The sequence below is a fragment of the Pleurodeles waltl genome, chromosome 12 (genome assembly GCF_031143425.1).
Source record: "Pleurodeles waltl isolate 20211129_DDA chromosome 12, aPleWal1.hap1.20221129, whole genome shotgun sequence".
Taxonomy (NCBI): Eukaryota; Metazoa; Chordata; class Amphibia; order Caudata; family Salamandridae; genus Pleurodeles; species Pleurodeles waltl.
In genome coordinates, this window is record NC_090451.1 from 627681402 (window position 1) to 627708348 (window position 26947).

General features: G+C 43.4%; 1 long non-coding RNA gene across 1 annotated transcript in view; it reads right to left on the minus strand.

Moving 5' to 3' along the window:
- Positions 1-12706: 12706 nt before the first annotated feature.
- Positions 12707-26947, minus strand: part of LOC138268417 (uncharacterized) — a 68496-nt gene continuing 54255 nt past the window's right edge. The window contains exons 4-5 of the long non-coding RNA XR_011199995.1: positions 15670-15945; positions 12707-13162 (exon numbers count right to left, since the gene is read on the minus strand). This is a non-coding gene — a long non-coding RNA (uncharacterized lncRNA). The remainder of the gene's footprint in view (positions 13163-15669; positions 15946-26947) is intronic.

Sequence of the window (26947 nt, forward strand, 5' to 3'; positions counted from 1 at the left end):
TTCATAAGTGAGTGCCACTTGTTGTGTTGCACAGCCATCAGCGCCTTTTGCAAACAATCATCCTCTTTGGTGGCTTGGACGATGTCGGCCATTGACATGGGTAGTGGTCGGGACCGGTCAGTCACGTACCGGACATATTCTTTCGTCTCTTGTGCGTCAGACACCTCCCTATCCGAGGCTATCCTTGGATGACGAGACAAGTAATCCGCAGGATTTCCAGACCCCGGGTGAAACTCAAGCCGACATCGGTAGTCTTGTAGCTGTAGCATCCATTTTTCTATCCTCCGCGGTGGCTTAGAAGCGGTGCCATTGAATAGAGGCAGTAGAGGCTTGTGATCTGTAGTCACAACGAATGGGTGGCCATAGACATATATGTGATAATGTTTGCAACCCCAATGCACCGTTATGGCCTCCTTTTCTAATTGTGAATATCGTTGCTCCATGTCGGTAAGCGACCTGCTGGCAAACGCGACTGGGGACCATATTCCTTCAACCTGTTCTTGGAGCAACACGGCACCCAAACCCTTCGGTCCAGCGTCGACAGCGATCTTGGTGTTCTTTTTTGGATCAAAATACCTTAGAGTGGTCTCACTGGATAGCGCTTCTTTAATGGCTTCAAAAGCAACTTGTTCATCTGACCCCCAGTCCCACGATTCAGAGGCTTTGGTTAATCTCCGAAGGGGCTGGGTAAGATTCGACAGATCTTTAATGAAACGGTCACAGAAGTTGACCATTCCCAAGAAGCTCCTGGCTTCGGTTACGCTATTGGGAGGTGGGGCAACTTTAATATCATTCACCTTGGCCGGATCAGGGGCAACGCCGCTTGCTGAAAAGATGTATCCAAAAAACTGAATTCTGTCCTTCAAAAACTCGCATTTTCGGCGGTGCAAAGTAAGTCCTGAGTCTTGTATGCGTTGGAGCACACTGTGAAGGCGAGAGTGATGTTCGTCAATCGTGGGAGCATGGATGAGGATGTCATCACTAACGATGATGGTCCCGGCAGGTCAGCCAACAACTCCTGGATGACATTTTGGAATACCTCAGCAGCGCTGGATATCCCGACGCTCAGCCTCTTGTACCTCCTCAGCCCGACATGGGTGGAAAAGGTTGTGATGTACCGAGATTCCTTGGCAAGTACCAACTGATGGTACCCTGATTGAAGATCGAGCTTGGAGAACCACTGCGACTCACTGAGTTCTACCAGGATGTCATCAATGGTGGGGGTTAGGTGCCTCTCTCTTTTGATGGCGGCATTGGGGAGGCGCATGTCCACGCATATGCGGACCTCTCCCGGCTGTTTGGGTTTTCGCGCTACCACGATGGGTGACACCCAAGGTGTGGGCCCCGATACCTTCTCAATAATGCCGGCTTTTTCGAGATGATCTAACTCCTTTTCCACCTGTGGCCGAAGGTGGAAAGCCACTCGTCGGTGGCGGAGAGCTACCGGCTGAATAGGTTTGTCGATGTGTAGTTTGACTTCACGGCCCCGAAGGCACCCAATCCCTTCAAATACTTTCTCGTATCTGGCCAGCAGGTCTGCCACAGACTCTTGATGAATGTTGAACTATTCCTAGTTCTTCTGCCGCCTTACAGCCAAGCAGCATTCCTTGTCCCTCCTCCGTTACATACACTCTGGCCGGGATGGATTGTGAGCCATGAGTGATGTTGGTCTGGAACGCCCCTAACATGGCAAGGGGGGTGCTTTGTCCGTAGGCATAGACTTTTACTTTGGCTTTGGTCAGGGTCGGGGCTGGCACCATTCGACGATACTCTTCTGCCGCCAGAAGGTTAATTGACGCCCCCGTATCTACCACTGCGACGGTTTCGTGGGTGCCAATATGGACCTGGCACCTTGGCAGTTTCGCCCTCCTACTGTCAGTGTTTCTCACCGTGAATATGTCATGGACCACATGCACGACGGTGTCGTCATCATCCATGTCGCTGCCATGTTCTGATTTGCCTGACGCTGCATTGATTGAGGCGCTTCCTGGTCTTGTTTTCTTTGATCGGCATACTTTAGCGAAGTGGTTTGTTTTTCCGCAATTGGAGCACGTTTTACCTCTCGCCGGGCACTCAAAGGGTTTGTGTGAGACTCCCTCACAATATCCACACTGTCTCCCTTGCGGTCTGTTTAGCTTCACCTTTTGTCTGTTTGCAGGTGTTATGACTGAATTGGCTGTCTCTTCCTTGATAGGGCTGCCTCCATGTGGGATGCACGAGCCTTCGATAACTCCTTCGTTCTCCCCATCTGCAGAATATCGGGCAATGATTTCCCTGACTCTTACAGTATGCGTTCCCTGAGCTTCAACAAAGCGCAACCTTGTATTATTTGTCCCCTCACCTCCTCCGTTTCATCATTGAACCTGCATGTACTTGCTAGGTCTCTGAGCCGCAAATTGAATGAATCCAGCGATTCCTCCGCATGCTGCCTGGCCTGCCGGAATATGAACCTTTCGTAATCAGTGTTGGCCATAGGTTCGAAGTGCCTATTCAGTGCGGCAATGAGTGTAGTATGCGTTTTCGGGGCATCCTCAACCAGGTTCATCGATATTTTGTAGATGTCCTTTCCCCCCAAGTGGAGTAACATGGCGCGTTTTTCGGCGTTTCCAACCTTCGTGGCTTCAAAGAAGAGAAGCACTCTCTCTACCCACTCCTTCTATTTAGGGGCTTGCGCTGAGGGGGCACCTTTGACTATGAATGGCTCCACTGGCGGTGGCTCCAAAATGTTAAAGTCCTCTTTGATGGCAGAGGAGGTGTTTAGCGTGTCTGCAGGGCGAATTCTCTACTGTGCCAGGTACAGAAACTGATCAGAATGGGGTGGCTTAGGGTATCCCTCCTGTATAGTCCCAGAATCAGATATACAGACAGACTCACTGTGCCGGTGAGGGTGTTAGCTGTATCCACCTTTTCCTCTCAGTGCAGGCAGTGTTTTAATGTTGGCAGGAGGCTACACACCTGTACGGCACAAGCACCACTGGATAAGCGTCCGCCGTCCGGAGTGCAGTGTGTTCCCGCCTGGAGAAATGGCTCGCTTGTTGGGTCCACGCGCGGCACGAGCACCACGTGTATTGTGGCCGCCGCCTTACGTGGGGATAGGTAAGCGCTGTCTGCACGCTCACAGCACGAGCACCGTTCACCGTGCAGCCTTTGTATGTCAGGAAAACAAACCACGAAACGGCGCGGCTCCGCCCGCACTCGTCGCCAATGTAATGTACTGCTGAAGAGCAGTACATATAATACTGCGCTACTTTAATAAATAAATAGACTGACACCGGATCGATGGTTTATGGGTCCGCGTGGTCGTCAGGGGCACCGTCAGTCCGTGCGCGTCCGTTGGGGCTCCGCCGATCAGCACACACGCGGCTGCCACTGCCCCGTTAGACCACGGCCCTCTTTATTTATACTCTTTCTCTCTAACCCGAGAGCAAACCATTACACCTCCGGGCAGAGGTGAAACGCACCTCAAACATCCGGGGCTCACCAACTCATAATGAGTTGGACTCATCCTCCTCATGGCGGCAGGTGTCACGTGGTCTGTATCGTCACAGACCTACGACACCACAAATACTTTCCTTTTAATAATACCGGCCCATTATATAACGACTAACTCGCAAACCTGGGTGTTCAATTTGCCTATCGACTTGTTTGCAGAAGTGTAGTCAATTTCGATGTGACATATGCACAAATTTGTGCTGTTACACAGAATTTTAAAATTATTTATCTAATGAATATTAATTAGGGAGGTTCCAATTCATGACCCCTTGTGATTATCTGAAAATGATGGCCTGTAAGGGACAGCATGCCTCCATCTCCAAATTTGCATACGCAAAGGAGATTTTTTTTTTTTTTTTTAGAAAAAGCAGTCCATGCCCATTACAGAGACAGGCGCTAATTTAAAAAAACATGTGTCCTGCTCATGAAGTAGAAAAAAAAGGGGAGAATTCCCTGATCCACGTGGACCACTCTCTGCTCCTCCAGGCCGCCCATCACAATTCCTATATATAAAGCAGGGGGGCACGGTCCTTTTTGTGAATCAATTACCACCGTATCTCGGGGTCAGTAGCTGATCAATTGCAATGACAAACAATTGATATTCGTATGTCTACTATTTGTGATTCAGAAAGAATTGTAAAAGCCAGTTTATGAGACAGAAAGACATTGCAATTCAGAAACGGATTTTGCATGTTTGAAAATCCATTCTGTAGTTGGAAAGCATGTGAGTTTGCGTATCACAGCATTTGCGACCAAAAAAAGGCTTTGTATTGTATTGTATTGTATTGTATTGTAATCGTATTTATATAGCGCTTACTACCCCTGACGAGGCGTCGAAGCGATTTTCGATGAGTAGCACGCTAATCCGGAACCCAACAAGAATTAGTGATGGATTAGTATAGTTTAATAATAAGTACAGTTTTAGTATTATTATGAGTTAATTTGAGCCGCGGATATGAGAGTTTGTTAGTTAGATTGACTGGAGTAATGGAGGGGTGGAGGAGGAAAGAAATCAGAAGTGTTAATTGGGAGTATATCCTTCATTTACTCAACCCAAAGGCTTGGGATGAATAAAGGGGGGCGGAGGGGGAAGAGTATGTGGAAGGGTTAGGGAGAGCATAGTAGCAGGGTGAGATGAATGCAGGAGAATTTAGTAGGGTTGTGTGGGAGGTCACAGAGGTAGAGTGAGGTTTGGTGAGTTAGATGTGGAGGTGGAGGGAAAAGCTTAGGCAGAGATATTTAGGAGATGAATGTGGTAGAAGGGATGAGTCAGAGTGAGAATGGAGGATAGTTTGATAGAGACATGATATAAGAGTGATGAGTAGATAAGTGTGATAAGATGAGAGCAGGAATTCATAGATATCTAGTATAACAACCCAAAAAACCAGGAGCCATGCAATGATCCACGAACATGCCAAGCACAGAAACAACATATACACATACATACACATATATATATATACACACACACACACACACACACTAGAATACACACACAATACATAATTAGAATCATAGGTAAAAAATACTTAGTCAGACAGGTTTAAAGAGTGTGTGTGTATTTTATTGTTATGACAGTAGCAATACATATTTTCCAAAGAAACTATAAATAAATAGACATATACAAATAATCTGAACAAATATTTATCCACATAGACATATGCAGTTCATAGTTGTTTGAAAAAGGTGGTTATGAAGGAAAGAGCCAACTCTTGAGTAGTTTTCTGAACACAAGAAAGTTATCTGTGGCTCTTATAGTTGGGGGTAATGAATTCCATAGTTTGGCTGTTTGGACGGAGAAGGATGTACCACCTATAGTCTTTTTCTTGTATGGTGGTGTTCTAAGGCGGGGTGCCAGTCTTGAGCGGAGGGTTCTTTGTTGGATGTATTTGGTAATTTTCTTTCTGATAAAAAGCGGTCCTGTTCCATGTATAGCTTTGTGGGTGATACAAAGCAGCTTGAAAGTGCATCGTCTGGACATCAGCCCCCTGTTTTTGTACACTGCTTTATACTGCACATCTATGCTTTCTAAGCTGTATAAATAAGGGATGTCACTATTAACAATTTCATGGAGCTCAGTTTATCAACCTTAGAAAGATGAAAGTCTGAGTTAGCTTTTCCAAAATCCAGTTTCTCAAACTGCAGCACGCCTGAAGTGGAAGGGTGTGTTTCCAAGCAACTCCAGCCATTCTGCTGCCCGCTGGCATTCAAGCTTCAGCAATTTGTCTGTTTTAAGATCATCTCACAAATTGTAAGTGTATCTTTTTTTGGTGCTTTTGGCCCCACCCCACTGACATCTGCTCTCTGTTGCAATTGTCCTCCATTTTGGCCTTGTTGAAGGTGCCACATTCTTCCTCTTCGCTGAGAGCTTTTGGGTATATTGTTGCAATACATGATGCACTGGGTTCTGGATCTTCTCAGAGAAGAAGATGATCCCTCTGTCTGCCTCCTTATGCTTGTTTCTTGTTGCATAATCAGCATGGTATGAAGTGGTGCAATGTGGTCTTTTTGGAAGACTGACCCAAATATCAGCATATATTTGAGAGGGCTTTGAAATCTCTCAAAAACAAGAACATCATTTTACAATGACAGCATTAGTTATGGTCAATACCTTTTAGGAATATGCTCATTTATACCATTCAACAAATCAATGTACAACATGGACACTTATTTTCTCTTTTTCAAAATTGTATTTAAGTGACATCTTTATCTCTCACTTTAAAAAAAATTCTAACCTTTGAAGTGCTCTTCAGAGAGTCCACCAACCATGGCCAATATACATCCTCTAAAATCATATAATTAAGTTCTTGGACCACAGCCTGCTGCCCCTGATGCACACAGTTGTGATTTACACAGTAGACACTGTTCATCACAGACAGGTTATCCTTCTGGAATCATTTTCATCTGCTTTGACAGGTGTAAAACATTGATATATTGCATTATAAATCTGAAGGATAGTGGTGCTCCTTTCATAGGGTGACCAGATTTTGAGGAGCAAAACCCGGGACAGGTCAGACAAAAAAGAAGGACTAAAGACTTTACTCTCACTTTTATATCAGGCTTGTCCTGTTTTTTTGAGTATCTTTTTGACAGTGCATACATGAGTGCGTTGGCTTGACCTCCCACCCTGCACCCCTAACCCACCCCGACCAACCTCTCTCTGCTCTCCACTCCATCTTACTGCTGGTAGCAGACAGGGGACTGTGTTGCCTGACGGTAACAGATAAATTACTTTAATTATTTCATACTTTGTTGGCTCTTTAACTTATGCTTCCCTACATGATCTGAATTTGCCCCAAAAACCAGGACATTTATTTAATAATCTGACCTTTGTCCCAAAAACCGGGACATTTATTTAAAATTAAGAGAAGCGTCAGGACACCAGGACAGTCCTCTGAACACCGGGACTCTCCGGGGAAATCCGGGACGTCTCGTCACCCTATCCTTTAATGCCCTCTTGACCATTCGATTTGCAATGAGATTCAAAATACCCTTTGTACAATGACTCATTCTTTCATAGCAGCAATACGTTTTTTGCACATCTTGACGGAATATGTGTTGTCCTGTGGCCCCCTGCAGAATATTTTGAACAAAAAATGAGTTTTGGAGTTGTTTTCACTTTGTCAAAACATACTTCCCCCCTCAGATACTGCTCTCTTTTTCTATTCTATTCTACTAGACTTTTAAAGTGCATGGCTACCGTAAGGAACCAACACTGCACTAGCCAAACTGCAATGGCACTGTGAAGAGAATAGTTCACAAACAACCAGGTTCTCAGAGCCTTTCTGAACGGTAGCTCTCGATCCAGTTGACATAGTCCAATCGGTAAAGAGCTCCACAGTTTGGAGGCCAGGTAGGCAATCAAATAGCCTCCCCATTTTGATCTAATGGTCTTATGCACTGTGAGATGGTGAACAGTGAGCCTTTTCAGTGCCCTGTCTTTAATATCTGCCTCTGAGATTCTCTGAGTGCCTACAGCGTGATCAATAGTGTTGAAGGCTGCAGTGAGGTCAAGGAGGATAATTGCTGCAGAACCTCAGCGATCCAGAAGCTGTCTCAGTACATCCACCACTGCTAACGGTGCCGTTCGGGACTGTGTTGTTGTCTAGATTCCATTTGGGTTTGGTGGAGGTCTTTGTTTGACTCAAGGAAGACGGAAAGATGATCATTTATATGCTTCTCCATGTTTTAGATACTCCTGGCAGCAGGGATAGCGGCCTATAGTTACCCAGACATATAGGGACCAGGTTGGGCTTTTTTAATGGTAGCTTTACCACCACATGCTTCCATTCTGGAGGCACCTATCCACTGGTTAAGGACATGTTGGACATATCCAACAGGGCAGGAAAAATAGTATTGTCCAAGAATATGGAAGGTGGGGGCGTGGCTAAAGTAGAAACTGACTTCACCTTCCTGAATAAGTCTGTAAGGAGGCTCAGTGTAATGCCAGGAAAAGCATAGATACCTTGTTCAGGGCACTCTAGGGAATTCATGTAAGACAGAGGATGAGACAAATTTGATGACTTCTTGGGAAAAGAGGAATAGACATCCATAATCTTCTTTTGGAAGAATTATGCCAAGTTATTACTGAGGTCCACTGAGGCTTCTAGTAGAGAGCTGGCTAGTTTAAGCTTAGTAATAGATTTTAGGATCTGAAAAATGTATTTTGGTGAGTTGGAGGAATTGTGTATCCTTGCAGTATAGTAGGAGGCTTGAGATATTCTAATTTCAGAGTGGTAATTTCTGAGAGCGTTCCTTTAGTCTGATTTGCTGAATCCTCATATGACTTTCTCCAGTTCCTCTCTAGGCGCTTACATTTACATACAGTATAGTATTTGTCAAACTATCTTTATCACAGCCATGACCTCCATATTTTTTATCATATGTTGTGCCTTGCCTATTTGTTCACGCTATCTTCTCTTTTCCTTTTTTGAGTAGTGACATTAACTGTATAATAGAACACTTTAAAGGTACAGGAAGAAACTAGTTGCATGAATATGTTACTGCAGTCCATTGGTCTCATGACTTTTGCCCTCATCCAAATTTACCCAATCCTCGTGGGCTTCATATAATAGAAGTGTAACCTCTTAGTAAAGTGGGTGGGGAAAATCGTGATCTGAAAGGCTTGTAGTAGCTGATGGCTGCCTGTATGGAGAACATGTAAGCTGTGACTAACTAGGTAAGGAGGCGGTGGGTGGGTGGAGGAACAAGGGAAGAAGGGGAGTCCAACAAGGAAAGCACAAGAACTGGTGCCAGAGGGTTCATTGGAGGAGGGTGGCCCCTGTGTATGCATACCAGGCATGGGGTGGATAAGGGAGGTGGTCGGGTAGAGGGGAACGATCCATGTACCTTTTTTAATTTAATGCTGTTATATTTTCTTTAGAGTTCGCCGGAGCAAAAATATATATTCTGTTAACCTTAATGAAAGTTTCAGTATATTCTTTCATTCGTCATTTTCAAAACAAATTCCATCTTAAAAATATTCATACAATTATTGACCTAGAAGTGGTCGCATTGAGCACAGCATTGCTTCTGACATTTGTAAGGTAAACATCAAAACAAATGCTAAGTCCAGCCATTGATTCCAGCAAATGAACATCCTTTTACCTGGCTGGACACCAAGCCTGACAAAGGTGCTCTGTGTTGTGATGCAGGTTTGAGGGAAGATAGGGTGTGTTTGTGTTCAATCAATCAGGGATTTGTAAAGCACAGTACTCACCCGTGAGGGTCTCAAGGCGCAGAGGAGGGGAGGGAGAGAAGGCGAGGGGTGGGGTGCTGCTACTGCTCGAACAGCCTGGTCTTGAGAAGTTTCCTGAAGGTAAGGAGGTCTTTGGCCTGATGGGAAGAGTGTTCCACGTTTTGGCGGCGAGATGTGAAAATGATCTACCGCCGGTTGTAGTTCTGCGAATGGGTGGGACGGTTGCCAGGGCGAGGTCAGCGGAGTGGAAATGCCGGGTTGGGGTGTAGAAGCAGAGTCGTTTGTTGAGGTATTCCGGTCCGGTGTTGTGCAGTGCTTTGTGAGCGTGGGTGAGGAGTTTGATGGTGATTCTCTTGTTGACTGGGAGCCGGTGCAGATTTTTCAGGTGGTCTGCGATGTGGCATTGGCAGGGGATGTTCAGGATGAGGCGTGCAGAGGCGTTCTGGATGCGTTGCAGCCTCTTCTGGAGTTTGGCCGTGGTTCCTGCGTAGAGGGCATTGCAGTAGCCCAGTTTACTGCTTACGAGGGCTTGCAGACTGTTCTTCTGGTTTCTGTAGGTATCCATTTGTAGATCTTTCGGAGCATGTGGAGGGTGTTGAAGCAGGAGGAGGAGATGGCGTTGACTTGCTGGGTCATGGATAGTGAGAGGTCCAAGATGAATCCTAGGCTGCGTGCGTGGTCGGTGGGAGTCGGAGCGGTTCCGAGAGTGGCAGGCCACCAGGAGTCATCCCATGCGGAGGGGGTGGAGCCGAAGATAGGGACTTCCGTCTTGTCCGAATTGAGTTTGAGGCAGCTGCTCGTCATCCATTCAGCAATGGCCTTCATTCCTCATGGAGGTAGGTCTTGGTGGAGTCCTTGGTGAGGGAGAGGATCAGCGGGGCGTCACCGGCGTCTGAGATGATGTTGAGGTTGTAGGAAGCGTGTTAGTTGTCTGTTGACGGTCTTCTCAATGACTTTTGCCGGGAAGGGGAGCAAGGAGATTGGCTGGAGGTTCTTGAGGTGAGAGAGAGGGGGATTGACTGAGAGAAAGCGAGAAATTCCTATACAACAATGAATGGAGAGCAGGAACTGCTGGGGAAAAAGTAAGAGAGTCAGAGGGTTTGACAAAAATGCAGAAATTATGCCTCATATGAAACAGCTACAAAGAACAACGTGCCGGAGAGGGGAATCTAGAAGTATCAGGAACATATAATCGACACTGCTGAGGAGGAAGCAGATCTGAGACAGGGAGAAAGATGGGGTGGTGATTGAGTCAGTTCTATTGGGACTTTTTTCTGGATAAGGTATTCTACTGGGATACACGTTGGCACAGAGCCAGTGTAAATAATGGATTGCATTGTGGATTATAAAGTATAGGTTACTTCTCCCTGTAGAGGATGCTCTACCTGACTTTCGTGGCTACTGTTGTCTGCTCTTCTCTGGTTCTTTCTGTTACTTGACTTGCATCACTTGCACGCTGGAAGCTAATGTTCTTAGAGCACAAATAAATGTCAATTTCTATCATGAATTAAACAGTGAATAGAGATTAATAATACATGTGCTTCTGCCACGTGTTTCCCTTCACTTAAACGATTTTATTGGAAATTGAGAAAGCATCTGAACTGTTGTCATCGGTGGGTGTGACTGTGTGCACTCTCGTTGTGTAAAGAGCAATGCTTCTGGTTGTTGTTGATGAAAGGGTTGCCCTCCCATACACATTTCATTGTGGGTTTTCTTTATTGTTTAAAAACTAAGCTATTGCTTAGATAATCATGCACCTTCCAAAATAATACACACAAATATGTGAGTTCATGTAACCTTTTCACGTAAAAGCAGTAAGATGCATCTTTAAATCAGAGACACGTGTGGTCGTGGTCACCAGACTGCACAAGACAGAAATGCTGACATAGACAAAATTGCCACACTCTGTGCTGCAACAGGGACATTGAGATGCTCATGATTGATGTGAATTGTTACCAACACTTATTGGAGAAAGACCCAATTGTCTTACTCATTAGCCAGCCACAGCTCTCCAACTAGGGACTTCCACTTAAATACATACTTATATTTCAACAATCCTAACAACTTCAACAAATATATCCTTCTGAGTGTTGGTCCTAGGTTAGAAGTGGTTTATCATCAAAGCCAGTGGGGAAAGACCCAACATTTCTTACTTGTTATCCACCCACAACTCTCCAACTAGGGACATTCACTTGAATGCATGCTTGTCGTTCAACAGTCCTTTTAAAAACTGAACATGGAGATGGATCCACCAGAGTTTAGGAGCCTAAGTTATAGCCTGCTCTAAACTCAAAGCTGAGCTCAGAATCAAACTGCAAGTGGTTCAGAGAACAGCTGAAAGGAGGATTTTTCAAATTTGCCAACAATTGAGTTCTTCATGAATTAGATTCTGGAGAATAGACTGGTATAGTAAATGTCAAAGTCATAATATCGAGGGAATACTAAAATAGCTAACTAAATATCGAAAAAATATGAGCAAGTATGTAAGTGTAGATTTCTATACCTGACTCCACATGTGGATATTCTTCAAGTCGATATTTAGTGATACTATTTGAAGAACATCACAATGGTACTACCCTGTTGATAAGACTTTAAAGAGCTTACAAAGCTTTGTTTTTTTTCCTCATCTTCAGCATTGGGAAGTAAATATAAAGAGGCATGCAGAACTCTGAAATTTCCAAATAACTAAATAAAAATAATGTGACTCCCATCATCATTCATGACTTGCAACTACTGATGGTATAACAGTTATTCTGATAGCTTCAGAGATGTTCGTTGTACGATGGTTGCAATGCCGCATGGGTGTGCTGTTGTGTACTCCAAGTACGCATGGGAAATGAGCAACAACGCAGAATGTGTGGGAAACAGTTTCCCTGTTCTGCACAGATTGTGGCAAGGTGATGTGAAGGTTCATGCGGTTGTTGATCCACTGCATCCACCTGGCATAGGCATACCAATTTAGCAGACCTGCAAAATGCTAGCAGATTTGCACTGGTTACTTGGAAAAGAGCTCATGAGCAAATGCAACACAGCATGAATAGTCTCACGTGTAGGACTTGACATGGGAGTGCCACGTAAACTACCCCAGTTCATGATTGCGTCCAGGATCATATGTGGTCATAACCAATGCCTTGCTAACACAACTTCACGCACCTTGCCAAATAGTGTGAACCTTGTCCAGAATACACTGTCCTTCCTTCCTCTCCATTGTGTGAGCAGCAGAAACATAGCAACACATGCCCAAAGCGCCATCTTACCAAACGGTCCTTATGGCATCCTTGGAACTATCTGCCATGCAATGGTCTTTGACTTGATTGAATGAATTGTCAGAGAAACATTTGAGTGCACCAGCGCGTCCTGTTTTGTTGAGCGCTACACCATGCCCCATTGTTGGTGCACACTCTAATTTTCTTTGCCTGCCAACACCCACTCTTTTATTAGAAGTGGACACAACTGTCCCAACGACCATAAATCATGGTCTTTTGTGTCACAAATGTGCAACTCAGTAAGGCAGATTAGAGATATTTATTTTTCACAAATTTAATTAATTTAACATCAGGCCGGAAATACTTATGCAGTACTCCAAAGATGCCATTAACAACGACACAGGTTAAACAAATCCACAAAAAATCTCGAATAAACATTCATCGAAGGTCCTGTCACTCCTTTGACTCTCCCATTTCGCACATGCAAATTATGTCTTTTTTCATGAGCATCTGCAAACCGTTTCTTGCCTTTCCACTTCACAATTTACCTTTGCAGTGTTTTACAGACATTTAACTAGAGCTCGATTGCTTGAGTGAGTCATGCCGGTTTAACCCAAGAGTAAGTTACTTATCTATAGTGGGCGTAAGCACTTATGGGAGCAAGTTCCTCTTTTCTGAATCACCGCCAACATTTCTCAGAAGGCAGACAGGCACTTGTTCACAAATCAGCGGAAGAAGGCGGATGAATATTTCACAAGGAACCAACCTGTAAACAGGAGCACACAACAGAAAAATTAGACCAGATGCGCGGAGAGGTTGCTGACCGCGTTTGCTTGGCGAATGTCAAAAGGTTTGCAATTATTTCACTGCCACGGAGCAGAAAAAAACGTGCATTAGGCGCCGCTGAAGCGCCATTAGCGTGCCCACTCACCAAACGAGGAAAAACAATGCGCTGTTGCTCAGGTCGACAGAGGAAAAGGTCAATAGTTTTTCGCCTCAATTAATATTTACTCATTCTTTTGACCCCTGCCTGGAGATTTTCCTGTGGTTTTGATGCTTTTTAGTTCTGACCTAGAGACAGCGTCGGTTCTTTCGCTAACCCGTGTTAAACAAATAAATAAAGATCGACAAAAACCAATATGCCTGGCCTGAGCATACTGATGCAATAGTTATTTTTTCCAAAATTGCAACCACATGCCACAAACACAAAAGAAAAAGTAACATGTTGCCACCTAAATGTGGCCACCTTATTCCTGCCTAAAAATGTTCAATATTAAAAAATAACTGGCTTGGCTATTTTACCAGTGAATGCAAAATACTGCTTTGCATTTGTGTGACACATTTTACTCTTATTTTTTGTGAGGGAGAGAAGAATAAATTACCACACAGCTAAGCACTCAAAGCAGCTACAGTGCCAAAAAGGTACATGAACGCTATATAACAGCAAACTTATAATTAAATCACCAAACTGCAGGCGAATAAATATCAATTTTTAAAGATAAATACACAAAATGAAATTAAAATGCACACTTTTAGCAGTCTTTGTCAGTGAAGAGAAAATATTTTAAGTGGATGTGAACAATGTGCACAGCTTTGTGCTGTTACTAAAAGTTAAGGGAACCAATGGGTAAAGTGGGCTGACCCTTGCCCCATGATGTATGTTGTGGTGGGCAAAGCAAAATGTGAATGACAATTCAACAGACCACTCCTGCTGACCAAAACCCCCTCTATGAATATATAATATGAATTACATTTTTGGATAATAATAGTCTGGCGATACGGGTAATGCTGTTTTTAAGGTGAGGCCTAAAAATGCATTCATATGTAGACACACAGAGGGGCTTTAGATCAGCCCTCGTTATACACTGACCTGTTCAGCTTCCTTTTACCTCCACCCACTGCACCAATCAGCAAAGGCGAAGCATCAGCGTGCTTCAGCCATTGACTTTCTTCTGCTCTGAGCAACATTTTGCTTGATCACAAGTACACGCCGAATGAAAAAAAGAGCACTATGGTGCCAGGGCTGTAGGCGAATACTGAACTTACCATTGTGTTTTTCTTTCCATTTTGATGCACTCTTTCATTTTTTTGTCTTCCTTGTTTATTTAAATTATGGCTTCAGTTTACAGTAATTCAAACGTAACAACATTTTGTATTTGCACCAGTAAGGATAATAATTTCCTGTGATGTCCATTAAAACTGAAATGGGTCCCTATAACTCTTTTAAGTTCAATTGCCTGATAGGCAGGTGGGCTAGTGTTGTATTAAAATTATGTTCAACACTTGTTTTTTGTTCTTTTTTATTTTTTTGTGCAAGCATATGTATGTCATGTTTAAGCAACTAGGGGCCATATGTACGAAAGCTTTTTCCCATAGACACAGAATGGGTAAAATCCTTTCGTACATCTGGCCCTATATGTTTTCTTTTTTTATTCTGCTTATTTTTCTACAATATTATTGTAATAAAAAAAAAGCAAACTCAACCAGAGCCCAAGCCTGCCAATCTCAGACCTATTGGCTTTGCCAGTGCTTGTTTATTTTAAAACTTGGTTCCAGAAGCTGTCTGGCGTCCCTTCGCCAAAGTAAAAACAGAATGAAAGTTATTCCCTTTTAGACTTAAACACCCTCTTTCACGGTTTGTTTGGGAGGACAGAAGACATCTCAGATGGTCTCATAGTGGTTCATTATCTCATCCGGTTTCGTTTTCTTTCCTCGCTTGCAAATGTAGCACTATATTTATACAGCTTGTCTCAGCTTAATTTTTTAGGGTGAAATGTTTTTTCTCAATATTTTTTCTCATAGCTTGCAAGATAACTTAGCAAGTTGAACACTTTTTGTTGACATCTGGTGTAAATCGCTCGCCACAAGTCTGAGTAATAGGAGGGCTAACCCAACTGCTCATAGTTATGAGGTATATCAATTAAGCATTGCTAAAAAAAAAATTAAAACAACACTCTTTATTTACCTTAACCACAAATGCCAAAAACTGACATATGAAGCACTGTATTTAAAACACATTGTTAAATATCATATTTGTTGTTGTTTTTTAATATTAGTATCACTAATAATAATTAGTATTGTTATTACGATTGATCTTATTTTTATGATTATTAGTAGTAGTAGTAGCAATAACAGTAGTAGTGATAATAATGACAATAAAAAATAATTACAATGATTATAATTAATAATCATCACTGTCTTCATCATCATCAAGATCATCATCATCTTCATCATATCATAATCATATTAACACTGTGGTTAAAAGTCCCTTACGCTTTGTTTCACTTGACCTATGTCTCTCCCTGTTCATAGTGGAAGTTTCTTTTTACTGGCACTTCTTGCTCAGTGCGGTGTTAGAATCACTCCCTTATGACTGTGGCGGTCTCTCCATCTGCCCGCTGTCGTTGCCCGCCCATGCCGCCTCCTCTCTGTGACCTGCCTCCTTGTGTAGAGCTCAGTCTGCCCGCCTCTGGTCTGTCCTTCTTATCCTTCCTCCACACCAGCACTGGCTCTGTTTGTCTTCACTGCTTCCACCCCAGCCTGCATCACCTGATAAAAGACAGAAAAATAGCAGAACTGACATGTATTTCTCTTTCTTGTATAGCCATCAATTATATTTTCAGACAAATGAACGTATGACTTTTATAGGAGGGAAAGAAGGCCTTTAAATACAGGATTCTAAAGAAAAAATGTAACCTGATTAATTATTTGGACTTAATGAGTGACAGGAGACCTCGGGAAAAGTTATATATCCAGTGAAAATGTATTAAAAATGAGAAGAAAGGCACCAAAAATCAAAGCTCATTCCAATGTTTATTTTTTCAAAGAGAGTGCCATAGAAGAAACAGAATAGACCAATCTGACCTTGTAGTTAATTTATGCGAGGATGGGACTGAGGCAGGGAAAATGGCTCTGGAAACATAAAATTAAAACAGAAAAGATGCAGGGTTCTGATGTGCCACTACCACACAGACAAAAAATGCACACTGGTGGGAGAGAATCTGAGAACAAGGAGCACACAATATATTTGAATAGATGATCTCGTATACCAGAAAACAAACTGCGTGAAATAATCACCACGCATGGGTTAGCTTGAGTTTCCTGCCTTCCAACAAAAATTGCAGAGGGCTACAAAAAGGAATAAACTAAGGTTTAAAAAACAAGCCTCTGTCAAAAGTGTAAATGAGGATTTGTGAACCCCCATACCATTATGCAAAATTTTGAGCATTCTAAATTATTTTTTCATGATTTTCTCATCGATTTGAACGTGGTGACATAAACGAATATATGTGTACCAGTGTACTTCCTAGAATGCACTTTAATACAGAAGCCTGTCACCAGCAGCCATTTTGAAAATAATGGCAATTTAATCTCAAACAAGCCAAACGTGTTGATATGCAAACTTCAGTGGACACTTTCCATCCTTTTATGCGGAGCTACAACTTCATTCTGTATTTTGATTTAAAGTTGATATTCCCTACAAAAGGTGAGTGTTATCTTGGGCAGTTTTTCAAGTTAATCTCTAATTTCTCCTGAATAGTATAACAGACAACCTTTTTCTTTATTTGATTTTCCATTATATTGAAATTGTTGTGATCAGGCTCGTTCCTTTCATAACTAGGGTAACCAACTAACTTCATATGATGATAGGCACTTTTTTCCAGTCCTGAACTTTCCACTTACAAATCTTTTTTAGGTTTATCAGTCTAATCAGCTCAGTGGAATCAAACCAAGACTGTATTTCCCAGAATGCTTTAGGAGGACACACATAAACCCAGACCCGGATACTGTGATTCTAATGACATGTCCTCACTATAATGTTTTTAGGTCCCAAAAGACATGAAACACATGTGACATAAGCAACCATGTATGAAACAAATCATGTTGGAGAAACTTTGCCTTAAGAACACTTGGTTGCATCTTGATTCTTCTGTGAAATCTCTTGCATTCAAACTGTCTATTGCAGTGGACACTTTTTCCGGTTTCTTACGCTCAATTTTATGGAGTTTATTATTGATTTAATATTTATTATTACAATGGGACAATATTTTTAAAATTTATATTTATGACACAATATTTCTGGCAGATTGCCTTTTATTTAACATATTCTGGTAGCTTACCATGATAGCGCTTTGAGAAAGTGAACTGTCTTTGCCATGCCCAGTAAGCTCATCCTAAGAGGTACGCTTCTCAATAAGTATAGCCTTCCTCACGTTTACTATCCCGGCTCCCCCCGACAAGGCATTTGTTGTACAAAGCACATGTAGGGGTTCTATGTATCAAAGCAAACATTACAAAGACAGAGTTAGAAGTAATAAAACATTTACCATCCACGCAAAGCATATGTAGGAAAAAAGACTGAAATAAATCAAGCATAAATTGATTAAGCCTGAGCCACTCTCTTGCTTTCATTAGAACTCTCAACATTCCAATGCTCTAATTACCCTAATTACCAATATATACTTATTTTGTTGCTATTTTGGTTATCAATATTCATGCTACTGTAGTATGGTAGCGCAATCGTAAAAAGTCACTATCCTTGTACCGTACCATTAAATTGAATATCCAGTGTGGATTGTGAGAAGGGTTCGCAGGGTAATCCACTGAATTCTTTACTTCACTCCTGTCCAACTGTTATAAAGTACAAGAAGAGTAAGAGTCCACATTCATCCTGGTGGCTCTTTGCGCTCCGCCTGCCTCGTTGCGCCTTCCAAATATGGTGGATATTTTACGCTCAGGTGCTGCCTAAAGAACCCATCCCAGTTGTATGTCCCACTTCTGAGGGAGGTTCGGAAACGGAGTTCTAGAAATAAGTATTAGGATACAATACAGCACTTACTCCTGGCGCGACCAAGCAGACTACTCACAAAATATCACAAATAATAAGATATTGATACAGTGATGTTTCACCACAACAGCAAAACTACCTAGTAACTACTATAAATAACTACAAATAAGAAGAATTTGAACATTTGGGACATTTACATTTGACAATGATTAAACTCAATGAACTTGGAAAAAAACAGAAGAAAATTCAGACACCTTGAACTCTCTTTGCCCAACTGCAGCTTCTGCAGTGTATGTGCCTAGACCAGGGTTCTGCAAAGTCGGTCCTGGAGAGCTGGGTCCATGCCAGGTTTTTAGCATATCCACATTTAGAAAAAAGATGTTTCAGAAATCTACATTCTTCTAAATGTGGATATGCTAAAAATCTGGCATGGACCCGGCTCTCCAGGACCGACTTTGCAGAACCCTGGCCTAGAAAATTGTTGGCACAGAAACAACAACGGGGCCACCCTGTATTCCCCACAACCTGGGTATCCTGAACAATTCATCAATACAGTGGTTCTTAAGGGATTTTTATACACAAATGATCAGCTTGTAAAAGAGTTAGTCTACTTCCTCTCACAATACATGCTTTCCAAATAACAAACAACGAGCCCAAACTTCATATGATAAATCATTTATTGCAAATATAAGTGGTGATACTGTCAGGCAAGCGTAACGTAGCACAAACCATATTAGATGAGGTGCTCATCAAAATGGTGCATAGAAAAGACGTAGTGCTTGTGCATTGTGTACAAATAGAACAAAAATGCAAAACAACTCAAATCAGTGCTTAATTTGTGCTTGTTGTTTCCGGTGCTGAGCACCGGCACTTATCTGTGAGGGCCGGGGCTTATTCTTATGCCTCAAGCATTTGCTGCAAGCAAAAGACACATATAGGAAAGACGGAAGAAAGAAAAACGAAAAAACGTCACAAAGGGAGTAAGCAGAAAGTTGCAGGATGAGCTGAAGGGGCAGGGAGTGGATTAAAGAGGCCCGAGATGGCTTCAGGATTATGCTGCCTCAGTAGTCAGTGTTGAGAGATTTAATTACAGCAGCCTCGTGTTTAAGAGAAGGGCTTTGGGCACCGGCACTTCTTTATTTACAAATTAAGCACTTACTCAAATACAAGTAAATACAGAATATGGCTACCTATGCTTCTGGGAGTAAATAAGGGCGGAAGCAGGGAGTTTCAAATGTAAGCTTCCACCAAGTTGGTCTTGGATCCTAAAAAGCATTTTGAACGTTACATGTCGTTGATATCTCGTCAACTAAGTAGGTAACTTCAGTTAGTCTTCCTCGGGAGGGAGACAGAGATGCACCTTAATCTATAGGATATCAATTCAGTGTGAAAAGTGATGTGTCCACGTCGTCCATGTGTGGCAAAATCAGGCTAATGAAACTCTACTATGGAGAAATATCAAAATGATGAAATAAATTTTTCATGAAAATTGCTTGTTTTCTTGGAAAAGGTATATGTCTAATGAAAACAAGGTATCTGTCTACCATGACCCATTATTTAAAAAAAGGAGCAGAGAGTGGGTGAGGTAGGAAGAGAGAAGAAGACAGCAAGAAGAATATCAAAGGTAAAAGGTGAAGGATATAGTGGAAGGTGGAAAAGTAGATGTGGTGGGGAGAGTAGTTAGAAAGAAATCAGGAAAAGGGTGAAAGGTGGGCAGAGGCAGCGGTAGGCGTAAATAGGGAAGGGGTACCCCCTGAAAAAAGTGGAGGTATAGGAGGGGCACTTAAAAAAACTAATGTTTCTTTAAAAATGATTTTCTCCAGGTTGGTTTTGTCAACCTGTTGAAATAAAAAATCTGAAAGAAAAGTTTGTAAAGAATGTTTCGCAAAATAAAGTGTCAAAACTGTTTTCTTAATGATTGTTTTTCATGTAAAAGACAAGCAATCCTTGATTCCACCTCATTCCTCTTTCTTCCATGTTCCCATACTTGCTGTGTCTTTTGCTCAATTTTGCAAGTTCTATTTTATCCCTGTCTTCTCCCTTCATTCTTGTATTTTAATTAATCCTTTTTGTCTTCCTGGTCCCTAAAAATGAGTGTTAGTGCCAATAACCTGCAATTATAAACATAAATGAAGCATTACTGGTAACCAATAGACAAAGTCATATGAAGGAGTTACTAGGAAAAGGAAAGAATATCCCTGATATGCATTAGAAATAATCAATCATTTAATGCCTGAGATTTACTAATTTGCCTCTATATGTGTACCTACTGACCATCCTGAACATGGCAAGATGATGCTTCATGGCCATAGGGCTTTTCACTCTAGCTTTGGTGAACTGAGATGGCCTCAGCCCCAGAAGACAGAATAGATACCTGAAGCTCTTTGGGGATTGTAGGGGGCTTCTACTCCCACTCTGTTTCTGCAGAACAACTATACTGATTGGTGGCCTATTGAATAGATGATGGCGCCATATGCCCTCCATAAAAGGGTTTGGGTCGTATGTAAAATGCCTGTCTTCGCTTTTACGTTTCCCTGTCACAGTTGATAACTCATGAGATTCCAGATGGAGCAGACACTGATCGAACAGCTTACCTACAGTGATCTGCTGTGTGTGAATCCCCATCCTTTCAATCTTTCAGCGTGGCTACTGAGTTTGAACCACATTTCTTTGGGCACCCAGCCTTTGATGCTGTTTTTTGCAATAGTTTGTAATAGTTTGTATTTTTCCTTCCAATTCTTTAAACCCCACATCTGCCTTTGTGAGTTATAATTCAGTGTACATAGTAGTGCTAGGCACGCATACCTGTCAACTCAGACCCTGATGAGTATTAGTGTTCTTTTCTCATTCGCAAAATTAAAGCTGTGGTATTGACCATGTCCACAACAGCTCTATTCTCAAATCTTGGGTGTCTTGTAATGGAGCACTTGCTGCATTGCAGATTTATCTGAGTCCCATCAAATGGCTTCTCTTTTCTCCTTTTCCCCTCCTCTTTTCCAAGCACAGACCAGAAGGCCCTGCTCGCCCTATTACTTTTACTTTGTGGCTTGGAATCCTACCACAATCTGCACTTCTCAGGGTGGGGCTGGGACAGAAACTAGGCCCAGACACCAAAATAAAAGTGGCCGCCATTAGTGAATTGAATAGCTAAAAAGGTGGCCAATGTTTGCAAATTTGGGCAGTTTTGAACTTTGTGCCTACTGCAGGTAATTCAACTGTAAAGCCTGGCCTAGCCGACCATAAAACAGGCCCACAAGCAGCCAAAAGCCCGGCCCACACTGTGCCCTGTCAGGCCAGTCCATCTGGCACCGCCTGATTCCACTATTGGCCAGTCCAACCCTAGTTACTGGGGTCGCAGAGTGCATCCCGACTCCAACCTTTGTATACGTCAAGGCAACTTCATCTCCAGGTTCAATATGTAGTTGTGAGACGATAAAGGCGGAGTCACTTTCACAAAACCCGTGACAGCTCTGTACATTTGAACGCATTGAACCAGTGTGTCATTGTCAGGGGTGGTTAAAGGAGTCAACCTGAACAGGTCTTTTAGTGTACCTGTTCCTTTAGAATGAGAAAGAAGCACCACAAAAAACACGCATTAGGAATCGGATGCCACCATTGCTATCGGGGGCCCCTGAATTATGACAGATAAGGACCCTTACTCCGCTTGCCAATGTAGAGTAAATAGGAAACCATTCTCTGCCCTCTGGATCACAGCCCACACTTTAACTCCTGTGCTCTTCATGATATGAGGGATAAGACCCCACAAACTTACTTCTGAAGTCCTCCACTATATGGCAACCAAGACCTAACCTTATATGGTCTTACAAGGTTTCGAATGAGACTCCACACTCTGTCTGCTGTTACCTCCCATAAGTGGCGGATCTGAAGCCACACTGTGAATGCTCAGAGTCGCTACATTGAGCAGAGCAGATACCACCCTCTACCGGCTGGGATTATACAATTATTACAAACCAGGGGGTATTGTCTACCAGCTGGAATCTTCAATATTTAGTAAATAAGACAATCAATTAACCAGCAGGCACATACCCTTCATGGTAGATCAAAATTCACAGTCTGTCTGCAAATGTTTACTACATACATCTGAACAGACGCACACTAAAGTAAAAAACATGCCACGCGTTAACTGCTGGTTTCACACATATATGACGCAGCAGACATCCATTATGACTGCTGGGGTCGACAACTTATGGCAAAAAATACACCATTTTGTTCACCTCCTAGAAAAGAGAGAAAACACCACAGTCAGCCTGATGGGACCCTTCTTTCGCATCCTTCAGTAACAGACACAAGAAGCATGTGTGGCTGAAATTACATGATGCCTCCCAATGCCCTCTATTCACTCCCACCCTTCACAGTACACCCGCATCACCCACTAGTCCCATCCGCAAATGAAAAACCAAGAAAATTACTATCAAACCCATAATTTTGGTTATGTTTAAGCCTACAAATTGCATCCGGTCAAAATATCTCATACAGTGCAACCTGCTCTGTCTTTATGATCATTGTATTTAGTCCAACTTGAAGACTAAGGCCCTCATTCTGACCTTGGCGGTCGGCGGAGAGGCGGCGGTCGGACCGCGAACAGACCGGCGGTATTAAAAATGGCATTCTGACCGCGGCGGTCACCGCCGCGACCGACCGCCACTTCCCCACTCCGACAGCCACGGCGGTCATGACCGACGGGCTGGAGTCTGCGCACTCCGGTCCGGCGGTCGACCCAAGACCGCCAACGGTATCATGACCCTGCTCACCGCCGCGGTTTCTGGCGTTCGGGAACCGCCATGCGAACCATGGCGGTAGGCACTATCGGGGCCAGGGAATACCTTCCCTGGCACTGATAGGGGTCTCCCCCACCCCCCACTGCCCCCCCGAGTCCTCCCCCCACACCCTCCACCCCACTGCCACCCCCCAGAGGTGGTACGAACCCCCTCCCCACCCCCACCCCGACATGCACATACACGCACCCCGACATGCACACACCCCCAACATGCACATATACACACCCCCTACACACACACATACACAACGGGGACACATACCCGCACACATACATGCCGACATGCGCACCCGCCGAACTACACACATTGCCCATAGGCACAGCAGCACTCCCCGCCCGCATGCACGCACTCACACACCCCCTCTACACACTCACACGCACACCCCCATGCACGCACACATCACACAACACCCCCCCACCCCCTCCCCTCACGGACGATCAACTTACCTTGTGCGTTGGTCCTCCGGGAGGTGACAGGAGCCATGGGGAGGTGACCGCCAACAGAAGACCGCCAACAGAAGACCGCCACACAGAAATGTGGGTCGTAATTCTGTGGGCGGTGTTCTGCTGGCGTGGCGGTGGAGGTTGACCAGTCTCCACTTTCCCGCCGACCGCCAGTGTGGCTGCTGGCGGTTTTCCGGCGGAACGCTCCCAGCGGTCAGAATGCGCACAGCGGCATACCGCCGCGGTCGGCGGTCTTCACCGCGGCGGTAACTCGGCGGTCTTGCGAAAAGACCGCCAAGGTCAGAATGACCCCCTAAATGTTATCCATAACTACAACCATTGCACGCCTTGTTATCATGTATTGAAATATCGTACACCTGAAACATCACCTTCTTTTTGACCATTATATCTGTGCATCTTTGGTGAGTGTTCCTACAACATCCTATACCTCACGCCATAGGCCCTCCTATACAGAGCTATTTTATGGTCGGAATGGCTTTGATTTGCAAAATCGGAACCATTGCAACAGCAGAATGGACCACTGCCTGCTCATAAAAAGGTTTGTGTAATATTTCATAGTATTTAATTACATCCCATTTTCCTTTAGGGAAATCGGGCTGTATTAAAAAAATTGCTTTATTTAAAATCACAGACATAGTGGCCTGTTGACCCCAGCAAGCTACCATGCCTGTAAGTTTAGCCAATTATAGTGGGCCGCAATTTGTAACCTACTTCATGCATATTAAGGAGGTATAACCAATTACCACCCACTAAAATGTAGAATGTTGTGAACAGGCCTATTAGAAATTAGATTGGTTCACAAAATAATGATACATTCGGTAGAGGTCAGCGTGAAAATTGCTGCCACTTCTACTGAATGCATCTCAGTACATTCCATTTAAGAAATCGTAAATTGTGATTTATTATTTGTCACACTTTACAATTTCTTAGATGGTATGTTTGTACATGAGGGCCATCGGTCATACCCGAGACCCATGTTCATATCCGATATCCTCCACCCGTATCCTTCACCCTTTTTACAACCATTGTATATTGTGTACACTCTTTGCAAAGCTCTCCTAAGTCCTTCTTGGATTGTATCGTGCTCATGAAAAATCAAAATCTAACAAATATCCCGCACACAGCAGATCTTATGCCACACAATGCTAGCTGGGGGTGTCCCATCCAGGGTCGAATACTACCCTCTGTGTCTTTGATCTGGTGTACACAGCGGAGCAGATGTCAGTTTCCATCAATTGGCACATGAGGCGTATGGGCCATCAGAAGACAAACTTTGTTTTGTTGGATCCTAGGCATGGCGGATCAGACTCTAACATCTCCTTGTATCTAAGGATCACCTTACCCTATAACTCCAACATTCAACAGTGCGAAGACACCTCCTGCTGTCCGCACCCCAACTCTCGTGCCTATCTTCCAGCTACATCCACTGAGTAGAATGGATAGCACCCGTGCCATGATCTTTTCCAAAATTTCCCAAAATCTTGGAGCATGATTGTTTCGAAAGCAGACGAAATGAAGACATTTTTTTAAAAGATGCCTCATTCCTTTCGCTCCCTGAGCGAGCCCTCGCTCCTGTATTATGTTTTTAAAAAGTGTTTCAAAAAATTGTGTTTACGTACAGCTCCGAGAAGCAAACAGGCCCGGGTTGGCATAGCGCGGCCTCGTGATTGTCGCTATGGAAACAGAAAGCTTTCCCCCGGTGCCTCACTCTCCCAGAGATGTGCTCAGGATAATCACAAACACAAAAAAACAACACTATTTTCGTCGGGTAATGGCAAGCTTTTATTGAATACAAAGGTTGCGAATTTTTTTCTTGACATAAATTGGATGCCCTCTCTCCATTAGTTCCCCCTTCCCTCCCTCTCCTCGTCCCCTTCTCAGCTTTCTGCCATTGTTGCAATCGTGAAGGTGTTTTTTCCCCCCAGAAGGAAAATGTGCATGCGAGATGGCCCAGCAACAACCAACCGCTTGTGCGAAAACGTGCATCGTGAAAAATAGTCGAGGACAAAGATGTCGTTTAGAGACCAGCGTTCGGGAAGGGTTGAAGGCAGTTTAAGAGAAGCTTTTGGACTTCAGCAAATATTAGATCTGTGTGTTTTGAATGGATGGGGAGCCTAAAACGTGTTATGCACTAAAAACGCTTCTCGTTTCGAACTTTGACTACTCAGGCTTTCTCTCTGGGTGCCAAGGGGTTGAACTGGCATGTAGGGCAATCAAATAAGGCAGTCTGACAGGTCAGTGTGTGGGCACTTGTTTTTTATCCGCTGGCCTCTTTTAAGGTCTGGTGGGCTGTTTTTTGCTGTTGGTTTCCCTGGTATTACCGCAAACACTGCCTCCAGCAAGCATAAAAGCATGCACTCTTCACTACCTTTCATAACAATTGTACACGTCTTTACAAGTTCAAAATGTCCTCAATTTGCAAACGTGGGCCACTTATTTAGATGTCTAATTCAGTGATTCCCAAACTGAGGTCCGGGGATCCCTGAGGGTCCTTGAAGCCTCCTCAGGGGGTCCGTGATTGCTTGGAAAATTAAATAATATTTAACAGATTAAGTCCCCAGCTTTCAGTAATGACTCAGTGGGGTGGGGGGGATTCCAATAATAATTCAGTGGAGGTCCCCAGGTTTTAGTATTGATAAAGTGGGGGTCCACAGAAGTCAAATATTTGGGAACCACTGGTCTAATTCACTAATGGGGACGCTTTTATTTTGGGGACCGGGCTTCTGTCCCAGTCTGACCCCAGCCAAACTAATCCTGATTTGGGTGCAAACAGGAGTAAAATCTGGTCAAATTTGTGCAGAAACGCAATACCCTAGGTTTCGCCACTAGGAATTAGGAAAACATGGTAGTAACACATTTCACGGCATTCCGACCAGCAGATAGCGTAATCTTGAGGTAATACATAACCCCAGGGAAAACCCATTTCTGCCTAATAGTCAGCACTGTGCAGCATTATTGAATCATTTTACCGGGGCACTTTCAATGACTACCTTTGGTATGAAAACATTTAGATGACAAAGCACTTCACAGTACAAACACACTGTATATTTCCCTCAAAACCTGACACTTCCTTAAGGAAATTTATTTTGACCAATAACAGTTGGTTTCCACCAGATAAAGTTGCTAGCTAGTGTTTTTTGTATATCCAATGAACTGTGAGGATGAAAAATTCCTATTGATTCCGGCTGTATCTTCACGCAGGCCATTGATGCCAAAGTGTGTCTGGTGCTTGCTGGTTTTATTTTTTTTTCCCACTCATCAAACTACCATTTTTTTCCTACCAGCTACATAGTTTATTGTAAACTAAATCAAATGCTGCAGAAGGATCCAGTTGGAACCATTTGCAACTGGTGAAACCGAATTTTCACCAGGGTATTGAAAGAGGGAAAACTATAAGACAGTGCTGTTGGGATTCATGTTACAAATTCAAAAGAATCACAGTAATATTTTTATGGTGGCGTGTTTTCCAGAATCCCTTGCAAAGAAACAAACGGAATATT